At 43.6% G+C, this 23,327-nt stretch overlaps 1 protein-coding gene across 1 annotated transcript in view; it reads right to left on the reverse strand.

Annotated features, from left to right (window-relative positions):
* The window catches only part of LOC139749855 (acylphosphatase-2-like), a 53,565-nt gene that overhangs the window by 15,728 nt on the left and 14,510 nt on the right, over positions 1–23,327 (reverse strand). The window lies entirely within an intron of this gene.

A 23,327-nucleotide genomic window follows, 5' to 3' on the forward strand; every position in this document is an offset into this window, starting at 1 on the left:
TGTGTGTGTGTGTGTGTGTGTGTGTGTGTGTGTGTGTGTGTGTGTGTGTGCATATATACATGGGAATAAAGACGTTGGGCACCATATGTGTAAAACTCTCTCCCCGTAACACACTATATATATATATATATATATATATATATATATATATATATATATATATATATATATATATATATATAGATAGATGACGTGCTGTCAGTGGATTGAATCAAGGCATGTGAAGCGTCTGGGGTAAACCATGGAAAGCTGTGTAGGTATGTATATTTGCGTGTGTGGACGTGTGTATGTACATGTGTATGGGGGGGGGGGGGGGTTGGGCCATTTCTTTCGTCTGTTTCCTTGCGCTACCTCGCAAACGCGGGAGACAGCGACAAAGTATAAAAAAAAAAAAAAAAAAAAAAAAAGATAGATAGATAGATAGATAGATATAGATAGATAGATAGATAGATAAATAGATAGATGGATAGATAGATTGATATAATGCTATACATGAAGGTTAACAATAGCGGGTGAAGGTACTCCTCATGTGTCATCCAAAATATATGTCCTTATGTCCACGAGAATGTGTGTGATAGACTGTAGAAAATATTATTGAATATGAAAACTACCGCCTTTAACATGGTTGGCAATCGCTCTTGAGAAGTTGATGCGAAGGTAAGGATATGAAGACAAATCACAACAAACACGTCACTTCATAAATGTTCAAACACGGGTAGGAAAAGGAAAAACAAGAACCCTGAACGCTTTCGTGTATTACCATACCTTATGAGAACTAGTTACTGTAACCTCGGTAACGTGGGAAAGTGAAATATATATATATATATATATGATTTATGCTAGTTTAGTTACATGAGTTTCACTTGCTTTTAAAGTGATAGAAATAGTTGGCCAGCCTGTGTCGCAGACGTGTCATAATGAAAGCTGGTCCCATTCTCGAGTAATTACCCATGAAGGAGATCTATTACCCTTAAGCCAATACGTAAAAGGCTTGACAAAACCTGCTTGCCACGTGTTGGCAAAGTTGGCTCACCAGACGACAAGCAATGTGTCATGACCCAGCCAGGCAGGCCATCGAGACGTTGTATAGCTGGTTAACCATTACTTATAACGCATTGTGTTATTTTGTTATGGAAAGATTAGAGATACTTTGTTAGCGAATATATATATATATATATATATATATATATATATATATATATATATATATATATATATATATATATATATATATATATATATATGTTCGCTGGCAAACAACTTTATGTTTAGTGTTCGTGCAATGAGCCCAGCTGCTCTGTAATGGCGACCGTGTCTTAATTGTATCATTTTACTTCCATGGTGTGCTACAGCTGTTGGAAAGGACGTGGTGTACTATAGCTTCTGGTAGGGATATAGTGTGCTACAGCTGTTGGGAAGGACCTGGTGTAATGCAGCTGTTGGGAAGGACCCAGTAAACTACATGTGTATTCGTACACATTCAACATTACTCATGTATTGTGTCAGAATTTATCTTACTGTTAGCACTGGTTTATATGTGTGACGATACATGGAGTGTCTGCAAGTACCCTGAAAACGGAGAAATTGTAAATATGGTAATTTCTGAAACAGCTCCGCGTCGCCTAGCGAACTTCACGCAGACTTGACAGTATCAGACTCAGTGACACTCATGGGGATTTTCCTGTGGGTTTGCCGGGACTGTTACTCCTCATTAGACAGAAGCTATAATGTTGACTGACTTTTAGAATTTTCTATTTCTAGATCTCGCCACCCAAGACAGGATTACTTGAGACTCCGCACATACCCTGTAATGAAGACCAAATGGTCATTAACTACTTTTCCTGCTGTCTGATAACCTTGGCTACTTTAATGAGTTTTCAGATGGAGGCAGCTGGGCTGTTGGATGACCCGTCTGGACAAAGCATCATCAGAGCTCAGGGTAAAGGCCATAGATACGGTGGAAACCGTGGGTTCCCTGGTGCACAACCACTGGTTTCTCAAAGTAATGTAACGTTCTGGTTGAAAAGTCCATTCCACATCAGCAAGGATCTTTAGTTTTGTCTCTCACTGTCATTATTTCAGGTCTACGGATCATTTTCTTCCCTGGGTGAGTGAGAGGGGCGGCAGCGAGAGTTTGGAAAAGGATCAGATGTCTGGTACTTTACTTGCAAAAACTATCTTTACATCACAAGTGATCTTTTATCATGTGACTTGGAGTGGGCAAATGAATCAATCTCGTAAGTTCAGACAACCACTTCATTACCACTGCTTATGTCAAAGCCACCACCACCCCTGGACACTGTCCGACTGGCAAGAGCGAGTCTCCCCAGCGGTATAAGGACTCCACCATGAATGCTGTGTGTGAGAAGAGTAACCTTAGCCCACCGCTCGTCGTGGACCTCTACCCATCGAGAATTAGACCAGGGTCACTCAGGTCCGGGTTGATAATGGATATCAGAACAGGAAAATCTGCGCCACTGTTTGCAAGAACCTGGAGAGATGGTGCAGAGGGAACCACACAACGAGACAATCACCGAACCAGAGGCCCCTCAAATCACATAGCGCCCCCTGACCCCATCCACCTTCACTATACGGCCTTCTTGCTCACTTCGCACAAGTTGGATGAACGTGCGATCCTCTGCTGAAGAGCAGCCCAGCACCAAGACCAGTGACTTTCCAGAGGAGTTATGTCATACACGAGTTCCAATTCCCACACGAGGAACTGCACGCCCCGTTCGTCATATACGGGGTCAATGACGACCAAGCACTGTATGTAGGTGGTAGGAACGGAGCAGTGCCTTCCACCCCAGCAGAGAAGGTGACACGATGGTTTTCCCGTCCACCACCTCCCTCAGTGGTGTGGGTGGCAGAACTGAGCGTGCCAACCCCTTCCTCAGCAGAGAGGAGGGGTTGAGGGAGTCCAGCTTTTGTCGTTAACTACCCCTTGTAGTATGGCTAGCAGGACTTGTAGCCACCTGAGACTCGTGGAAAGATAATGAATATGAGAAAAAGAACGTAAAAAATAGACTAAATAGAACACTTCGAGTATTTGTAGACCTGAGTTTTATAAGAGGAAAATATTTGGGAGAGGAAAATACAAAAGGACGAAGGGAATTCCATTGCTAAAAAAAAAAAGGTATTATAACAATTAATCCTCGTGTGGCTGATCTTCACACTGAAACTGGGAAGCAGCAGGAAGCCGCGTGCCTCGGGTCCAGGCCATAGTGGCTGAGACACAAGCAGACAACACATGAGAACAATGGTCGAAATGTGTAGGACAGAGGCAGTGACATTACGGCGGACGGAAAGGGATAGTTGAAGAGAGGTGACATCAGGAGAGTTAGATAAGATAGAATTCTTTTGGTTCCGCTCTGGCCAAGAGAAAAGCCCGGAGAACCATTCCAGATGTGTGAGCAGTACTCGATACTGGGGCGGGTAAGACTCCTGTAGACATGGAATAGCTGTTCACAGGATAAACGAGTTCGACGCCATTATATTAACCCCAGCCTTCTGGGAAGCAGATTTTTGCAACGCTCATTCTGTGAGGTTTTGAGGACAAGGAGGAAGATATGGTTACAAGCAGGTTTATGTCAAGCCAAGGTCGAGATACAGTGCATGAAAATTGATACCGAGAAATAAGTGAGGTTTAGAAAGAAATGTAAGTAAAAAGCGGGTTTTTGCACCATTGAAATTAACTTACTGCTCCATCATTCTGAATTGCTGTACAAGCCCGAATTCAGAGACGAGATATGATCGATATGAGAAAACTAACGAGTTTTGGAGTCAGAATGGTGGTGGTGGAGCGGGTTTGAGAGAGTTGAAAATAGAATAGAATCTTCGGCGTAAGATTGAGTGGGGTGAAGGGATGAAGAGAGATCATTAATGGAGAGAAAGAGAGGGCAGACAATTAGACAGAACCCTGAGGAACACCACCGTTGACTGGAAATTATCGGTCCCTCAACAACTCACACAATGAGAAGACAATAGATGAGCTCACACATCAGATAATAGAGGATGAGACACTAAAGGGAAGAGATCAGAAAGCAAAGACTTATGTCACACCCTGTCAAATGCTTTAGAGATGTCCAGGGCCTGCCCCATCAGTACCTGTGACGGGACTGGAACGGTTCAGTCCTCCTCCTGCCTCATCAATACCTGTGACGGGCCTGGAACGATCCAGTCGTCCTCTGCCTCATCAGTACCTGTGGCGGGCCTGGAACGGTCCAGTCCTCCTCCTGCCCCATCCATGGCTGGGGAGAGCTTCATATACACCATTTTGACTCTGGTATTAGGAGAATGGGGCCAAGGTCGTTCAGGCCATTCATCTCCCTACAAACCCAACCCACAATCCGTTCTGAAAGGCTGACTCTTGAAAAACAAACGATTATAATATTTCAGTGACACACACTGCATCAACACAATGAATCATCGAGGAATCCCCCAGCCGTGGCCCGGCTCAACACTTGGCCTGCTGCTGGCGGGAGGTGCGTAGTGAGGACTGGGCACGAGGAGGGCGTGCCAAGGGCCCATTTCCTCACCACTCGTGATGCTGGAGAGAGAGAGAGAGAGAGAGAGAGAGAGAGAGAGAGAGAGAGAGAGAGAGAGAGAGAGAGAGAGAGAGAGAGAGAGAGATACGTGCAGTGCGGGGCGTCTGTGTCACCTGCTCCACGCCCACCGCCCACGCCCGCGCCCGTTCACTGAGTGCACAATCTTTTTTGACTAATTTCCTGCAGATGCTGGGCATAGTTCCAGCGTGAGTCAGGCTGGGGTTGTGTAACTCCTGAACTCATTTACTAATGATAAGATCTCTAGTACGAGGAAGGTTGTGCACCTTCACCGATAACTTGAACAGCGAATACTGTTAAAATGGCGAGTGTTTATTTCTCTTCTGTCTGGTGGCTCAGAACTACAGTTCGCATAGTTATGTAGTTATGATTATTTTTTTTCTTTTGGCAGAGTTTGTGGAGATGAAGACAGGTCATCCTGGAGGGAGACGTGAAGGCAAGGCCGCCTCACCAGCGCTCCTCTGAGGTATGCCAAGCATAGCCTAGTAATTTCAAGCCTATTTTCAAACGCTCATAAGAAGTAGCTGGCGGAAGACTTAAGGCGGGGAAGTCTGAGGTTCTGGGACTGCCAACGAACTCTTGTAATCGCTCGTTTTCATGATATATGAAGTACGTCATAGACAACGCTGACGATGTTAACGAGGGGCAGGTGATACGATAAGACTTAAACGCACCAAGAGTCGCGCGCCATCAACGCATATTTTTGAAGAATGACTGTGTGCGAATGACGTTGATCTGCGGAGGAAAAAGTAAATATATATGAATCACTGAACGGGGCTTTGATGGCCTTGAATGAGACAGTCTCGAACTCTGACGTATGACCGAATCAATCTTCACAGGAAGAGAAGCAAGGGTGGGTAGAGCAACGGGAAAGAAGAAGAGTAAACATAAGAGGAAGCAGTGACAGGAGGGCCACGGAAAACATTCCTTAAATCTTTTATGAATGATTGAGTCCAAGTCTGGGTATGTGGGTGTACCCGGGTCCCGCTATCCACCTCCTGCATTCATGTATGTTTTGTGCTTGTGTTCGTGCATTTATACTCGGTTGAAAGGTGGCATCTGCACGTGAGAGAATCTGCAGTTAAGGATAAAACTTATGATGATCCACAGAGTCAACTTGATGCTGTGGTTCGCGTGTGGAGGATGATCGTCTTTCTGACACCCTGAAGGCGTCTCTCTCATCCTCCAGCCACGGGTGGCTCCTGACTCACTGTGCTGCTTCCCCACCGCCATACCCTGCTCTCAGCACCTTCCTTCCACTTGCTGCAATAAATAAACACCATAGACGACCCCTACCTGAACCCTACCTAACACAACTTCACGTGCTCTCCCAGCCGTTGCCATAACAAACACGCAACAGGTAGCTCCACCAGACTCCTTTCCTGTCCCAAACAGAGTCGACTGTAAGCATTCTGATTTATCAACGCTCCCCAGCCTGACCTTAAAACCTGGCACACTTGCCCAACGCCAGGTCAATAATTCTTTTCTCTCCCTCTTTTATAGCCATTACTCCAGTTTCTGATCTCAAGAACTGGCAGCTTGTCTGCCTCTATCATCAACACCATACAATCCTCGGCAAGCCGTGCGTCACGGACTTTCTCCGTGGCTGTTGCCAACTCATGAGAGTGGGTCGTTGCGATATTTGTTTCTTTCCTTATACTGCGAAACTCTGGGCCTATGAACCATCTTATATCTTTCTTCACCACTACAACCTAACTCCTTTTTTGAAAGACATATTAGACCGCGAAAATCCATACTGGTTTTCTTTTCTCTTTTCCTGTCTAATTTTTCATTTTCGTTTTCATTTCCATTAAATGCCTGATCAAGACGAGGTCTGCTATCCTAAACTTGAGCCTTGTACATATAAGTAAAAAAAAAAAAAAAAAGGACCTTTTGTCACGTTCCTTGAACAGTCAACCTTCACAACTTAAAGAGCATTATGTACTAAGTCATAACTCCAGCATCACCTCACTACCATCACACTCCTCACCACACTACTGCCGGACAGCCTCACCACACTACCATCAGATGCTCCAAGACACTACCATCAGACGCCTCACCACACTAACAGTAGACACCTCACCACACCAACACTACACAGCAGTGTCACCGCTTCCCTCATCACCACTTGACGAGCTCCTTTGTCATGACCCCAAGACCATAATTCTATCTATTTCCCATCAATATCTAAGTTTCACGAAGAATGAGCCACCTACAATATTAACATCACTAATTGCCTTAAGATGAACAGGAAAACCTCCTGTTAACACCCATAGCTCCTCAATCTTCCGTTGTTGCTGGGGAGTATCATCCAAAATACAAGTAACTGGTAATATTGCTATCAGTTTCAGGTGCTGGTGTTCCCCTAGTGTCGTCGGGTACCAGGGTCGGCCGGGCGCCTCACTTTATGTAAGACAACAAGACAACACCCCGGGCCTCTCCGACACACTGTATGTTGCCTAGCAACACAGGTTGACTGTAGGTGTTGTGGGCTGTGTGTGTGTGTGTGTGTGTGTGTGTGTGTGTGTGTGTGTGTGTGTGTGTGTGTGTGTGTGTGTGTGTGTGCGTGTGTGTGTGTGGAGGGGTGGCACGACTGAGTACTCCCTTCTGTAAGCATTCAGGAGAGGTTAAATAATGATAGTGATTCGTAATCGTACTACTACTACTACTATTACTACTACTACTGCTACTACTGTTACTACTACTACTATTACTACTACTACTGCTACTACTATTACTACTACTACTACTACTACACTACCACTAGTACTACTACTACTACTACTACTACTACTACTACTACTACTACGATACTACTATTATTACATCTACTTCTTCTACTAATGGTAATGATATAACTTAATGATATTAACGATACTTTTAGTGATTACTAACAATGTATTGAGTTATCAGCAAGCCAAAGCAGATATCATACAGAGAAAATGCACACAATACAAAGAGTATAACTGTGCTATAAGGGATGTTGGGTTGAGCAGACAGTCTTCACACAAACACTGGGGTGTAGCCAGCCAGAGGGAACACGACAGATTACTTGACGCTTTATAACGATTATCCTAGAGACGAGAGGGAGATGTGGCGCTGTACAAGCAACGCATGGAGCTTCGAAAGTATAAGTGTTGTATGAGTAACATGAGCAGCTAAGAGAACTTATACTTTTTTTTTATGATCATCTGCTTTAGTTAGGGAGCCGACATGAGAAGAATTGATATCACTAGAAACTATCAAGACCCCGAGATACTCTTCCCAAAATATTATACATTCTTTATAAGATTTTTTTTATATAACGATTCCTCCAGAGGACGCCACACATAACACTAAACCAAAGGAGACTTAGAAAACTCCAGATCTGTGATCATCTGACTACCTTTGAAGCCATTAAGTAAGGGAGCAAGGAAGAGGACCTGAGCTTGTCTGCAGAAGTATTTGGAGCGTGTCACAAGGTACCTCGTGCCAAGTCTCATAAATATATAACATTGCTCGGAAGAGAACCTCAAATTCTGTAATCTCCTAGGAACTCTCACCCCAAGTACACCTGCCAACATGGCAGAACACAAACACATCTCACACAACATTTGCGACCTGTGATATTTCTTTTCTTTCCTTGGTGCCAACGACGGTAGGATCAGACTCGTTCCTTCCAGGGGTATAACCCCAGGGGATAGTGGCTGAGGTGTAACCCATGACAAGCCCAGCCTTGCTGATGGTGAGTGACCATTTGCTCCCGAACCGCCTCGACTGACCAGCTTGATGTCAAGCTGCTGATGTATAAGTAAGAATCCAGTTAGTCACCCAAGCACTGAACTTCTATGAATCACAACGTTTGGAAAGTTGGATAAGACGCAAAGGACTTAACCTGGCGTCCATCAGTATATTGGGATGGTGTCGTGGAGTCTCTGATCCAGACTGGAATCCCCAAATTCCCTCCAGAAATGAAGAACATCGACCCCCACATATCACATACGGGGAAGCCATGAAAAGAAATCTGTTTTCCGTTGCAGGTGGGTCATACAGGTAGAAAAGCGTGCGTTCACTTCGGTATATTTCATTTGAAAGGAAATGAACATCTGGGAACAAGTGGTTAATTCTGTGATTGTTATCGTTGACTTTGACCTGTGTCAGACGATGCATACGGTACAAACCGGCATGTGTCTGACAGAACACCTGGAACATGTGTCAGACAACACCAGCAACATGTGTCCGAATCAATACCTGGAACAAGTGTTTGACTCAACACCTGGAATGTGTGTTTGACTCAGCACCTGGAACAAGTGTTTGACTCAACACCTTGAGCATCTGTTTGACTCAACACTTGCAACATCTGTTTGACTCAACACCTGCAACATGTGTTTGACCTAATACCTGCAACATAGTACAAGGTTTCTGAGGCATACTGGTGCCATCCAGATGTTGGATACAACAACACAAAATGTTGTTATAAGGAAACTACTCTGACCGATTGAAGATGATCACACGACTTGATTGGAAAAGTGAAAGAAATGGATCTGGATGTATCGCAACGACGTGTATGACTGAATGTTTGAGCTCTATCACAGACAGACAAACACACATACCCACCCTTTTCCAATTTAGCGAGGAAGCGTTGGGAATATATGGCTGAACTTGGCTACTTCTTCTGTCCCTACTTTCAGAAACAAATGATACAGGAAGAGCAACGTGAGGAAGTAAGTGGGTAGCGTTCTGTGTGTATGTTTTTTTTTTTTTTTTTTTGTGTGTGTGTGTATAGTTACCGGACTCTGTCAACATGTCGTTACGCCGCAAGTGAAAAGTTATCCCAAGCGAGGCTTTATCACTACCAATATACGAAAGGAGTACATACAATATCGTCGAAGAACTTCTCCATTAAAAAGAGTCCACCATTGCCCTGCAACCGATTGTAGCGCAGCCTCGGAGCTAAAGGAACCCCCGACAAAGGGGCCCTTAGTGTCATATACTAATACTGAATTATATCAACCCAGACACAACTAAGGAAAAGGACTCAAGAACCCGGGCAAGGCCGGGGTGTCCACGGACCCAAGCACAGTCAGGGACAAAGACAGAGCAACAGAAGTCAGACACAGCCGAGAGCACCACCACAACTCACGAGCCAGCAGGAGGATCAAGTTTACAGCGGTGGTGGTGGTGGTGGCGGGGTGAACGAGGAGGCGACAGAACGAACAGCATTGTGTTGGCAGCGGGGAGAGGGTTGGGGTGCCAGGGAAGTGCCCCTCACACACTGGCTTGCTCGTCGCCCCTCCCACACCCGTGTTTACTAACACCTCCTCCCCCTCCTCCTCCTCCACCCTGCCTGTCAGATGTTCCTGTTGCGCCTGATAACAAGACCAAGGTCAGGCGGAAGTGGATGAACCCCCTGGCTGACGGTCGTGGATGGGATGGTCCTAGCTGATGGCCCTGTTTAGGACGGCCCTAGCTGACGGCCCTGGCTAGGACAGCCTTACCTGATGGCCTTGGCTGGGACTGCTGTGGCTAACAGTCCTGCCTAGTACGGTCATAGCTGACGGCCCTGGCTAAGCCAACTCTGGTTGACGGCCTTGGCTAGGATAGCCCTAGCCGGCTGCACTAGCTAGAAAAGCCCTAGCTGACGGCCTTGATTGGGGTGGTCTTAGATGACGGCCTTGGCTGGGACGTAACAGAAACGAATTTTTTAGTTAGCCTTGTGTTGACTGAGGGCGGAAACCTCATCACCTGCGCGCTAGCTGGCTAACCCATAGCCTCGTGGTCGCTAGAGTGGCGACAGATCTCTTTGATCACAGAAAACGTGGCTTGAGACGATTACCTTTCCTGTTACCACTTACAGGCGGAGCTCGGAAACACCTGCGTCTGCCACACGATTGGAAAGACTCGTTTTGGAATAAAGAGGAAAACAAGTCGGAGCTCAGGAGCAAGTTAGAAGGTTCAAATGGAAAGTAAAGCGGAATAAATCTGATGCAACTTTGATCCTTGCTTCGCTGTCACGCGTTATGAGTTCCGTACGTAAGTTATTCCTGTGAAGTCAAGTAACACTACCACCCGAGTTGACGGCAGCGTCTGGCATCACTGTCAGTCGTCAACATGTGTGGGAGTCAGAATCTGGCACTACCGCCTGACCATCTACTTCATCACTCCAACATCTTCCTCCGATACAGTGTATCTCTGCTGCTCTTATCTGTGTGAGGGCCGAGCCCACGGCCTGTGGCGACACTCGGGAGGTGTGGCGTGTAGCCTGAGGCGACACACCCGAGGTGTAAGGTGTGGTGGCCTCAGACGATATCGTACTTGAAGAGGTAGGACCACGCGTGGCGGCCAGACAGAATATCATATGTCGCTGGGTTACGGCTATTTCTATACTCTCAGCCCCTCGCTGCTGTAGTGAGGGTGGTCTGTTCTTAACAAGGGAGGCCTCGTATTTCAACAGGTTAGGACGATAAATGTCTACACGTGTTTAGACGGGCGGGAGAGTAAGAAATGGAGGCGTTTCTCCTGAAAAGGTTTAATAATATATGACCATCATTAGTTTACATACTGGATGACGTGTATTACTGATGCGGTGTATGAGTGTATGAGCACAATGATAGGATGTTAAGATGAAGGAGAGCTTTACCACACAGTAAGGTGAAGCAGCGTATTACCAGAGAGTCTAGTTATCAAACATCTTATCCCTTGAGTACAAGCGAAGCACAAATTTCAAGGTGTCTTAATAAGCACGTGAAAACCTTGATTAAAGAGAGTTTGTACAAAACAATCACCCGAAATGTGGTCGGCGTCATTCATCATTTAACACCAAAAATGCCTTTTTAAACTGCTGATCTCGAGAAGCTATTGGATTCCCAGTTCGATTCCCTTACATAGCGAGAACTGATATGTGACTGACGGTAACACAGGACCCGATCGATGGTCAGGACCTATGGGAGTGCTTCATGTGTGTACCACAGACGAGAAAAATACCAACACTCGACTCTCGCCTCACTATCAGATGCATTGCCTGCGTGGCAGAGGGCATCGATGTCTGGCATCTGTCCTACCAGCTACATCTAGAACATCCCCACTAACCTGACCCAAGTGGCCCAGTCAGTTCTCCCGAAGCTACCCATGTTTCTGTGCATGTTCACGCACTTAGTCATTACTGGCACGTCGCTCACATGTTCATTCCCTCATTCTATCAACATACATCATTCTGACTGCTTCTCCATTCCTCACATCGCTGCGTTACCCTCCCTGCATTTATTTTGCCTTATATCTATGGCCTCTATCGTTGATTCTCCCAGACATCACTTTGCTACATATTGGTAAACTCAGGTACCCTCATATCCCACTGCTCTTCTGTCGTTTCATAGTATCGTCTTTAAATCAAATTTCGTGCAGTTTGGTAGTGTGTGTGTGTGTGTGTGTGTGTGTGTGTGTGTGTGTGTGTGCATCACAGCCATACATTGGTCTACACTGAGCCCAACCTGTCAGTACAGCAGCCGCACCATGCCATTTCTTCCTCAGTAGTCAACCACTTTACATCACCAGCGACGATTTAACTCTTCATAAATCTCTCCAACACCAGAGCCGACATTCCTCCGTCCTACAAGTGTCTCTGGTAAGTTTTAGATCTTGGAACTACGTCTTACCGCACGATCACGGCATCTTCCCTTTTCAAGTTGACACCCTTTTCTCACCCATCTATATAATTTTCTCTTCATCCAGTAGTTGTGGTGAGTCAGCCGTCATCAGGGCACCGGCCACTTGTACTACGAACGTTCGCCTCTGAGCGCCCAGTACCTGCCTCACAACCTCGCCTGTCACACCATCAGACAAGCAAGGGCATCGTAACATGCCTCTCCCTCACCCCGGCCTCAACCGGGAGACTCACTCACTCGTCGGGTTGTCTGTCAAACGCGCGACGGCAGGTCATCACCGTCCCTCCTCCAAGCACCTCCCATAATACACTCTTCACACACTCCGCACACCACACGAACACGTTCGTCAATACTTATAATTAAGACTTTTGGGTGATACCATTTTATCTATAACTACCGTTAATCTGCTGAAGCTTTTTGTGGTATAAGGTGTCTTCTGTTTCTCATACGTTATCATTTTTTTTTTTAGATACGAACCCACGCTGTGAAGTCAGACGAGATTTTCAGAACTTTTTTCTCTTCCATGAAATATCAACGAGGAAAACATATCCTTAATATTACGTCATTACCATTTTTACCTTTGTATTTGTATATTTATGGTATCAAAATCAACCATTTCATCTGTCGGATTTTTTCTTACTTTCACAAACCATTGCTATGTAAGACAGTCATATGATAATCCCACGGACCACCAGTCTTTTCGATGATCCTGCGTATCGCCAGCCTGTACGATAATCTCGCGGACCACCAGCCTGAACAATAATCACGCGGACCATCAGCGTGCTCGATAATCCTTTGTTTCACTCGCGTTTACGAAAAACCCTTAGACCACTAGCGTGTACAATAATCCCTTGGACCTCCACCGTGTAAGACAACCACTTGGACCACCATCGCGTACGATAATCCCTTGGATCATCGACGTGTACGATAATCCCTTGACTACAAACCTGTACGATAATCACCAAGACCCATCAGCGTGCACGATAATCCCCTTGGACCACCAATGTGAACCATGATCACCACGGATCACTTGTATATACAATACTCCCGAGGCCCTAAACACAGGTCTTCCATGATATACAAACGGGTGATCAAACGGTCATAATAAAGTTCCCAAGGACATCGTGATCACGAGACGACGCAGCGAGTTACAGACGGAGTCAAGATTGGAGGGAACAGTGCGTCATGCAGATCCTCTGGTGACGAATCAATAAGTTGTTAAGGAACCTCAGTAAGCGAGTGTACATACCACTGCTCAAGCCTTACGCTTCCGGGTTTGTACAGGTATATTGCACTCCGTCACTACAGACTGCATATAAGCTCAATCCCTTCAATTTGCAAAATCTTTCAGAAAAAAAAGTTTAATATCCATCATTTTTGTCATAAAGGACGAATATTACGATCACAAAATACTTTCCGTTTCTGGCATTGAATGGGAGTGTGGACAGCTAGCAGTGATATTACAGAAGTGATGATGATCATCACTGCGTGTTTAACGACCCCCATAAAACCTGTGATGGTCATGAGGTCGGGTAGGTACGGAGGCTGCTGCCTGACCACCCGAAATGGTTCACGTTCTAAATATTTATATAACGTTAGTTTCCAGTGATCTAGTGTACATACAGACGTAAAATTACAGAATGGATGCCGAGCAGCAAGCACAGGATGACGAAATGAAACTAGTAATAAAAACTCAAACGTTAACTTTTAAATGCTTATAACCCATTTGGAAAGTCATAAACAGGTTACAACACTATCATAACATCATAAACTCCTTTCCAGCTGGTACACACTGATGTAAATACTCCCTAAAGCACTGCGGTGTATGGATATGGTCCCAGTAGACTCTAAGATAATGGTGATGGTACTGGAAAACACACATGATTATGGCCTTCCAAGCCGCTGGAGAATGAGTAAACATGGGCTGCTGTGTTCCCTCCCTGGAGTACATCGTACCTCGCCCTGGTGTGTCGAGTGAACTGTGGGCCATCCTAGCCAGTCTTCTTGCAGTGGCTTGGACGGAGAATTTTTTTTTTTTTTCCCCAGTCCTCAGGATCTTCAGAGGATAATTTCGATTAGCTGCATTCCAGCAAGTCATCGCCAGGAACATGCCTCTCAAGCCATTGGGACGAGGACGACAGGAAACTCAAATCCTGATCAACTTCTGGTGAACTGATCAACATTTTCCGAGTCGTCACAAGTTTCAAATAATCAAGAACTCTCAGAGAGGTCGCTGTTGTGCTGGCAGTCAGGTACTTTGTTTAGGATAATTTGGATCCAAGCTTGGATAAATGGCGTTAGGTTTGAAAAGGGCATATGAATGTCATGTGTGTCGTATGTGGTACTTAGAATGGCTAATGTCTTGTTTAGTTTGAAAGACTGTCTATTCAAGGTGATTGGAGGGTGTGAGCTGGATTCGTGTCTATCTGGGGTTCAAAGAATAATTGGAGACGTCTGTAGAAATGCAGAAAGTCTGTTCTATGTAAGCCATTGTTCCAATTATGCAATGTAGTGGTGTCAGGGTATGTGATTTAGATGGTGAGATCGTCTGCATATGAAAGGTCTTTCATGTAATGATTTGCTGGAGGCAACAAGAATTAGTTTGAAGTTTGTCTTTCGGTTATTAGGTTAATGATGGCGCTATTTAGAGCTTAGATTTGGTTTCTGATTTCTAATGATGGTGAGAGTGTTTTGTATGAGGTAATTTCTTTGTTTTATGAGGTGGCAACTTATGGGGAAGGAGTCTGGGTTATATTTCTTTCTAGGGCCGCATGGAATGTACTTTTTTCACTGGCTTGGTTGGAAATGCTGATGCAGTGTGGAACTGCATGATTTAGGGATGAGAAATCACCTTTACTGAAGGCTACTCGGCTTGCTTTCTTGTAGTTTATGTATTTCCTTGTTGGCAGTTGTGTGGGTTGGATGGGCCAGGTGGAGTGTACCAGGGATGGGCAGGTGCTGATAGATCGTTCAGCGTGCTCAAGGCGGTCATTTTATGTCATGCTGTTGAGCAGAAGGTAATGTCTGGCGAGTTTGCAGCTGGAGGCGGAGGGGCTGGCTGTGAGTCCGGTTAGTTGGTTGCGTACGTTGAGGACTTTTGAAATGATGCAGTTGGTTTATGAGTAGTGAGTGCCTTTCAAGGGTCATCGGTGTAAGCGTTGATCCAAGTGGTTTGATGGGCAGTGAAATCTCTACAAAGATAAGTATCGGGTATGCTGGTCAGGTTTTAGAGTTGGGGAATATATCTGTAAAAACAAGAGGAGTGGGGAGGTATGCAGGTGTTGATTATATTGTAGTTAACACTGTGAAGTTTTACTATAATGGACTGTATTTAAAGTGTCAACGATATTTCTGTGTGTTTATTTCTGATGCTACTGGCGTTGAATTACAGCATGTTTATTTTGTCGCTAAGTAGCGGGGTCTGTGGGTGAAGAGTTGGACAGCATGTTTTATGTTGTTTGTGTTGGAGGTGACGGGGATGGTATGGGAGTTACTTGCTGACTGGTCGCTGATTGTCCAAAGTTCTGGGCAGTCTTTTATGGATGACAATGATGTGCAGTGGAAGTCGCACCAATGAGAGCAGTTGGAGCATCTGATGGTGTTGTGCTTTCTGGTGATACGTGGGTGCCACTGTGGACAAAGGTATACTGGTGGGCCAGGGTTGGAGTTAATGTCACCGGCCTACATCAGTAGATGGGGGATGATGACAGGGCCATCATTTCTCAATAGTAAAAAAAAAAAAAAAAAAAAATGCGCGTGCATGTGCAAAATGTTTGGGTACGACCCATGGTCTGGCACGGGGGCGGGGGTAGCTCGTTTCTGCGTTCCATGTGGGAGCAGGGGAAGTGAGTCTCCTTTGGGACAGGAAGAATGTTTTAGGGCGAGGCCCCTCGATGGTGGGAGCTTGTTCACAGACGTTGGTCGTAGACCTTAGCCCTAACCAACCCCATCCATAGACCTTTAAGGTTCTAAAGTTGCACTAAATTCAGGATGGACTATATATATATATATATATATATATATATATATATATATATATATATATATATATATATATATATATATATATATATCATACCCAAGGTAAAGGAGGATAACTGCGAGTCGGCTTCTCGGTTGGTGCTAGCACACGGTAACTGTTGGGTAGCAGTGCAAACCGCTGCACTACAGGGGCTTATAAAATGCTATTTCGTCTGGGAGATATTTCCGTTGTTGGTCAGAAGCTGGACATTATATCAGGTTTCACGTCTACAACTGAGCGATCCACTCTCGCGTTCTATATACAAGCTCGTGCCATGACTAATTTTTCTATTTCGGATTATATTTTTAGGGGAGTTACACTCTCATCCTCTCAAAATACCCTTCAGCACATCTCTCGTTATCCTCATCCATTACTGTCGGTTAAATGTGGCCGGAAATTAGGCTAGTCAGGCGAGATACACGTCAGGACTGCGAAAATAGGCTACGAACATCCGTCCGATCATTTAACGGACAAATAGTCCATCAGACCATTAACAGATTCAGCTACCTAAGTGAATGATGCAAAATACATCGGACCATTACTGGGCTTGGGTACGAAACGGACGAATGAACTCTCCATTGGATCATCAAGAAGCTGAACTACAAAATGGACACTAGAGATGTGTCAGGCTTCGAGTGAGTCGAAGGACGACAGCGCTGTCAGGGTATTTGCAGTGCCACTCAAAAACACATAATTGATGCCTCGCAGGATAAGCAAAGCTGCATCAATATTATTCATGGCAATACATATGACAACGGAGACAGGCCTGTGGACCACTTGTGATGCAAATGACGTGGGTGGATTATCGCTCCCATCCTATCTTGTCATGTTTCTGTGGGATTCTTTTTACCAGTGACGTGTTTGGTTGGACAAGATGAAATTGCATTAAGGAAATAGGGGAATACAGAATGGAATAGGCAGTAAAAATATACGAGAGGAAAATCTAAGGTAAGGTTATTGGAGTATGACATATAGGATATGATGATTAGGTTAAGCCATAATGATAGAGCAGATCATAAATGGTACACTGGGTTGGGTAAGACTGATCAATATATGATAATTAGAGTAAATTGCTCCAGATTAAGATTTTGGAACGAATATATTAAGACAAGTTAGAATAAGATAGATTTGGACAAAAACGTTAACTATAAGTCAAACTTTGACAGGGCAGGTTAGGATATACGGTGGTAGATTAAGGTAAAAAAGATATATCAAGTAAAGGTACTTTATACTAAGATATCTAAGGACTGAGTAACCCTACGGAGGATTAATTACGTTATGACAAATATCATCATACTTAGGATATTCTATTCAGTATACTTAGGATGAGATACATTAGATATACACTGGTCGTATGAAGAATTTCTGTTAGAATATTAAGTTTGGATTTGATAGGTTAGAATAAACTAGTTTAGAATTCCTTAGAAAGTGCAATTTACAGTACAATTGAAAAATCGGGACACGCTTTAGATCTTGATTTGCCAGGTTGTCATGTCCTCTGTCTGGACACATCGTTTGGGTACATTGGATTAATGACGTCTGCAAGAAGAGTCCATCGGCAATTCTCCAGGTTTCATCAGGCACAAGGCCAGCCGGTGGCGAGCCTAAGTTTTAAGGTTAGGGTACAAATATACCCTCATTCCTGACACTAAATGATTGGCTTATATATATATATATATATATATATATATATATATATATATATATATATATATATATATATTTATATATATATGTGCGTTCAAATTTTACTTATGTCGTACCCTACAGAGTACGAATTTTTAATAAGGCACTAATAATCTGACAGCAGGTATAAGGATTATGTAATTGAGGCTGAGACCGAGTCCAAGAACTTATCCATGGCCTTAGCCAGGTACTTGTGAATCATGCCTAAGTCTCAAACAGGCCTCCCGGACTGGGAGATGATGACCGTCGTTTTAACGTAAAACGACGGCAGATGACACAACGAGGCCCTTAGTTCGTTTGGAGTTCAGGGACGCTCATAATCTAGCCTGGCAACATAGCTAAGCCTCTTAAACTGTTATGGATGCTGCTGAATCTTCCTCTGAGGCACATACAGGCTCCTGGACGATTAGGAGTGTTCATGGACCACCTCATAATCCGTTCTAGGCCTTAGGATTGTTGTGGACTGTCATATTTAAGTTAATTTCTACTTTCACAGAATATGGTAATCCTTTTGTTCATGAAGTGATATCGAAGATTTATAACAACTTGTGATTGTATTGTTTCCAACGATGTAAAGTAACGAATTGATTGAACTATCAGGATGCAACTATTTTCATATGTTTGCATGCTAGTATAAATGCTTGGTAATGAGGGTAAGATGCAGAAAAATTAAGACGTAGTAAAAAGTTCAATGCATTAGAAAGAAGTGCGTCGTCGAAGTCACACATGTCAGCTTCTACAGTTATGCAGTGTGACCAGGTAAGTAATAACACAGCAGACAAACTATATAGCTTCGAGTTTTACCAAGTCCTGCCACTACAGCTGCGTAGGTATTGAAGTGCGCAGTAAAGTCACGGGTAGAGTAATGATTGGCGGATGTGGACCCAATGAAAAGGCGTGACTGGTGAAAGAGCAAAAGCGATGTAATAATCCTCGTATCCTCTCCTCGTTACTCTAATTACGTGGAGCAGTTCCAGGCATCATGATTGGCGGAGACAAGTTTGAGCGTTTACAACATAAACTTGCAGTCTTGCATGATAGCTTACCTGCTGGACACTATAATTTCCAATAATAGAAAGTTTCCTTACGTTTGTTACAAAATTTTAGTTTTGGTTTGCTTCAGTAATAAATTATGAATGATAAGTGTTTTACGACTAGGCAACAGTGTCAAATGTTGGTATGAGTTGTCAGCAATTTGTCCTAGTTAGATCTTTATCATAAGTATAATTGCATGGAATCTGATAAACTGTGTCAAATCATAAGTGTTGGATGACGTTCAGGTATAATCACCAAGAATATCGTTCTCTAAATATTTAAAGTCAAGTCACAGATAGGGAATCTGCGGATAACCAGAGAACATTTTTTGAAACAAATTGGTTTCACCTGTATATTAACCTGATGGACGTGCTGTACTTTATTAACACCAACCTTTCCGTAAGCGCACTCTAGAGGAGACTGATGATCTCTCGTGAGTTTTGAGCAAAGTGTGGTGCATTCCGGCTGACAGGGGTCAATGGGTGATCTAGTAATTCACCTGAGAACGTCAGTTGAAGTAAGGGGTCTCTCGTGGAAGTGCAGTCTCCAGGGACTGGCTGTGGGAAGGAACTCGAGACGGTATACATTGTGCTGGAAGGAAGTCCGTATGGCGCCGTAACTCATATCACAACACTGGTTATATCATCCCTTAGAGACAGTGACGCCCATGGGATTTTGTGGAGACTCGGTCGGTTTGATCTACCGACTAGCCCAAGTACTATCGACTTGCGAATTCCATGAACTGTGGTCAGACTATCTAGTTTGTATATATATTTTGTATTACGGTTATGACTATTTCTGATTGGTTCTATTTTCTTTTATGTATGATAAGTAAGTCGCTATCAAATTTGTCAAGTATAACACTGACCTTTTCGCCATACTGTCGAGCTGGACAGTATCAACAGCAACCCTCTGATGTTTATATTATGGTCATAAGATATGACGTAAAGGATTGATCTGAAGTGCAGTGTAGGGGGGGGGGATAACACGACGAGAACACTGTGAGTCATAAGATTTATGGTACAAAACATTATTTGCAAACGCTGGCTGGGAATGCCTATGAACATGTCCTATATATTGCACGTAATAAACTATTTACTTTCACGTCATAAACTTTTAAATTCTTGGTGGAATCTTATTATTGATACATTATATTAGCCAAGACAATATCGGCTGTCCTTTCTGTTAATCACCCTGCAAACAAAATTAGAGGTAATATTTACTGTACAGTGAAAGAATCAACGTAATGAGTTCTAATTCTCAGAAAAATCTTTGAAAGAGCTTTATAGAAACGACTAAAAGCAAATATAGAATCGAGCATTTTTAAAGTGTTACATTTTCCGCCTCGTATAGTGTTCCTGAGTTAGGTTAAGGGTCAGGGTATGATACTCATGGTCCACTGACCCGCTAAAGGGATTGCGGTACGTCAGAAGCTGTTCCTGCAGGTGCAGACTACACCAGTGTAGTTCACCCGTCATACACATCTAAAATGCTAAGAAATAGGAATCGCAGATGGAATCAAACATAACGGGAAACGACACCTATTCCATAGGACCTGAACATCACGAAACTATTGTTTAATACTTTTTGCGACGTTAAGAACCCAAAGGAAAAGAAGACCCACGTCAGACTTTACTTGGGCCACGTCAGAGGCCTCGCTGTCATACCCAGGGACCGAAACATTATTGTGCAGAGTCGTGTTGTCTTGCTCAAAACTTGAAAAAACTCGAAACAATTCTTTTTATCAAGAAATAATAACGAATTTGTGAAGTCATTTTTCAGACATGGAGGAACTTTGTGAAACGAGTATAACCGGGGGATCAGGTTCACTGCCATCATCCCCATCCAGACGCTGGCATGACACCAGCCAATAATAGACGTGTTCGGCAGACCAGTCAGGAAAGGAACAGCTCCTGGCATCATCACGAGCCGCAGGGGCGCTGCCATTTTGTGCTGTATTTGTGTACATCATTGGAGCTTTACCCCAGACGATGCAACCTTTGATACGTTTCACATTTTGGCAACTGTCCAACACACGAGCATAGCAAATACCTCTGATTCACCAGGTGGTAACCTGACAACGCTTTGGTTGGCTATCAGAGACTTGCTCCCTCGTGGAACATATATTACCCAGCTTCAACTGCGGTTATATGAGTAGAATAATGTTTTGATCTTTATTCCTACTGTTTTGATTTTTATTCCTACTGTCATATAGCCCTAAAGGCGTATTTTCCTACTGTCATATAGCCCTGGAGGCATACATCATATAGTCATATAGCCCTACAGGTATGTACGTATTCCTACTGTCATAAAGCCCTACAGTTATTACTCCTGTAGGGACACCATCAGATGACCCAAGGTCTGACGTATGAATTGCTGGGAATGAAGTTGTGATTATAGGTTTCATACAATCAAGTTCGTCAAACTGTAAGAAGTTTTGCTTTTGTCATATATGCTATTTTTGCTTTAGTCGGTGTTGATCGCTGGTGGCCAAGATGTCAACACTAGTCGTCCTTGAGGCTGCATTATCACTAATTTCCATTTTTTTTTTTTTTTTTGTCAGTAACTGTCTGGATGTGTCAATCATAGTTTTCAATTCGTACAAATGGGAGCCTAAGTATTCATAAGGAACGAAAAAAGAAGAAAAAAATAGATCTATATAATATTTATCATACTAGAAAGGAAAACATCCGCTAGACACACCATTCCATCCCATCCGCGACAAACTGGCATTTACGATGCATCAGCAGTCAAGGCTCTCACGGTGCTGTCCCTTGTCAACACTCTCCACTGTCCACACCTTATCATTGATAAAACACTCTCCATTGTACACACATTATCACTGATAAAACAGTAAGTCTTGGTAGCATATCGGATGCAGGATGCACGATGCGGCTGTGTTGTCGAGATATTCTAGAAAGCTCAGTTGGCGGTGGGTTGACGGTGCGCATTCCGCTGCTCGTCCTTGGCACGTGACAGCAGGCCAGCTAGCGCCTCGCAGAGGGTATGTGGACGCTACATTCATACACCCCAGTCATATGACTACTGTAAAAGAATGTCTTTGGTTGTACTGTTTCTTTGACATGGACATCCTCGGACCGGCGAGAATACGTTATCATTACAGATCTAGCAGCAAGGGCTCCATAACGACATTTTCACTCATGGGGCTCACGTCTTTTTTGAGTGCATGACCAGGCATCAGAAACGTCTCGGACTTAAAAAGTCACCAGTTTATTAAACCGAACATGGTCTGGCAATGTTTCTACAGTTGTGCTGTAACGGTAGCTCGACGTTTTGTATTTCGACAGGAAACACTTCTTTTAAGTTCCTACCTTATTTTCCTCCTCGTAACAAAGTTTTGTGACACTCCTTTGTTTTAGGGATGCTTGACATGAAACTTGATAGGCATTTACAGTAGTTTGGTTCAAACCGCAGGACCCTTTTTCTATTTCTGATTTATGTATTTGAATGGATTCGGTGGGGTCACAGATTTTATAATTCAAGAACGTATATGTTCAACTGCATTTCTTTGCGGTGTCAACTAAGAGTCAAAACACTCTATACAAATGCCTCTCCTCAAATTGAGTAAAGCTTCGATTCAAAGGACCTCGCTTCAACGGACTTTAGAACTAAGTACGCTGTACGCCAATCCCCAGAAAGCAGTTCTTACTTCTCAAAGTTGACAACAACGCGTCTGAACTGCACTTGTTTTGCTTTCATGTCTATGCCTGTTTTGCATTTATTAGCATACAAAGTGAACAAAGCAACAATGGCCCCTAAAGATAGTGGTGTTAAAAAGAAACCATGGGAATTTTTAAATGTTGTACAAAAACTAAAGATAATTGAAAAGTTATAGTTTGGTTTATCGATTCGCAGGTCCGAGGAAAAGGTGGCGAAGAAGCAGCGTCAGTAGGAATATATGCCTCTAGGGCTGTGTGACAGCAGGAATATATGCTTCCAGAGCTATATGAAAGTAGGAAAATACACCTTTAGGTCTATATGACAGTAGGAATAAAAATCAAAACATTATTCTGTTCATATATACGCAGCCGTTAAGTAAAGATGCTTTGAATTAGATTTTTCACAATATTCAGTTTTGTCATTAGGCAGCAGGGGGCTGGAAATCCTCCCCTCCCGTTATGAATTTTCCAAAAGAAGGAACAGAGAAAGTGGCCAAGTGAGGATATTCCCTCTGTTCTTAACGCTACCTCGCTAACGCGGGAAATGGCGATATATATATATATATATATATATATATATATATATATATATATATATATATATATATATTCATTCTATCAATATTTCCTCCCGGACCCTTTTCTTAAACAGAGAACTGGAGTTACTCGGGACCTCCTTTCCGAAGGCTAGTGCAACCGA

This window comes from Panulirus ornatus, chromosome 8, assembly GCF_036320965.1.
Source record: "Panulirus ornatus isolate Po-2019 chromosome 8, ASM3632096v1, whole genome shotgun sequence".
Taxonomy (NCBI): domain Eukaryota; kingdom Metazoa; phylum Arthropoda; class Malacostraca; order Decapoda; family Palinuridae; genus Panulirus; species Panulirus ornatus.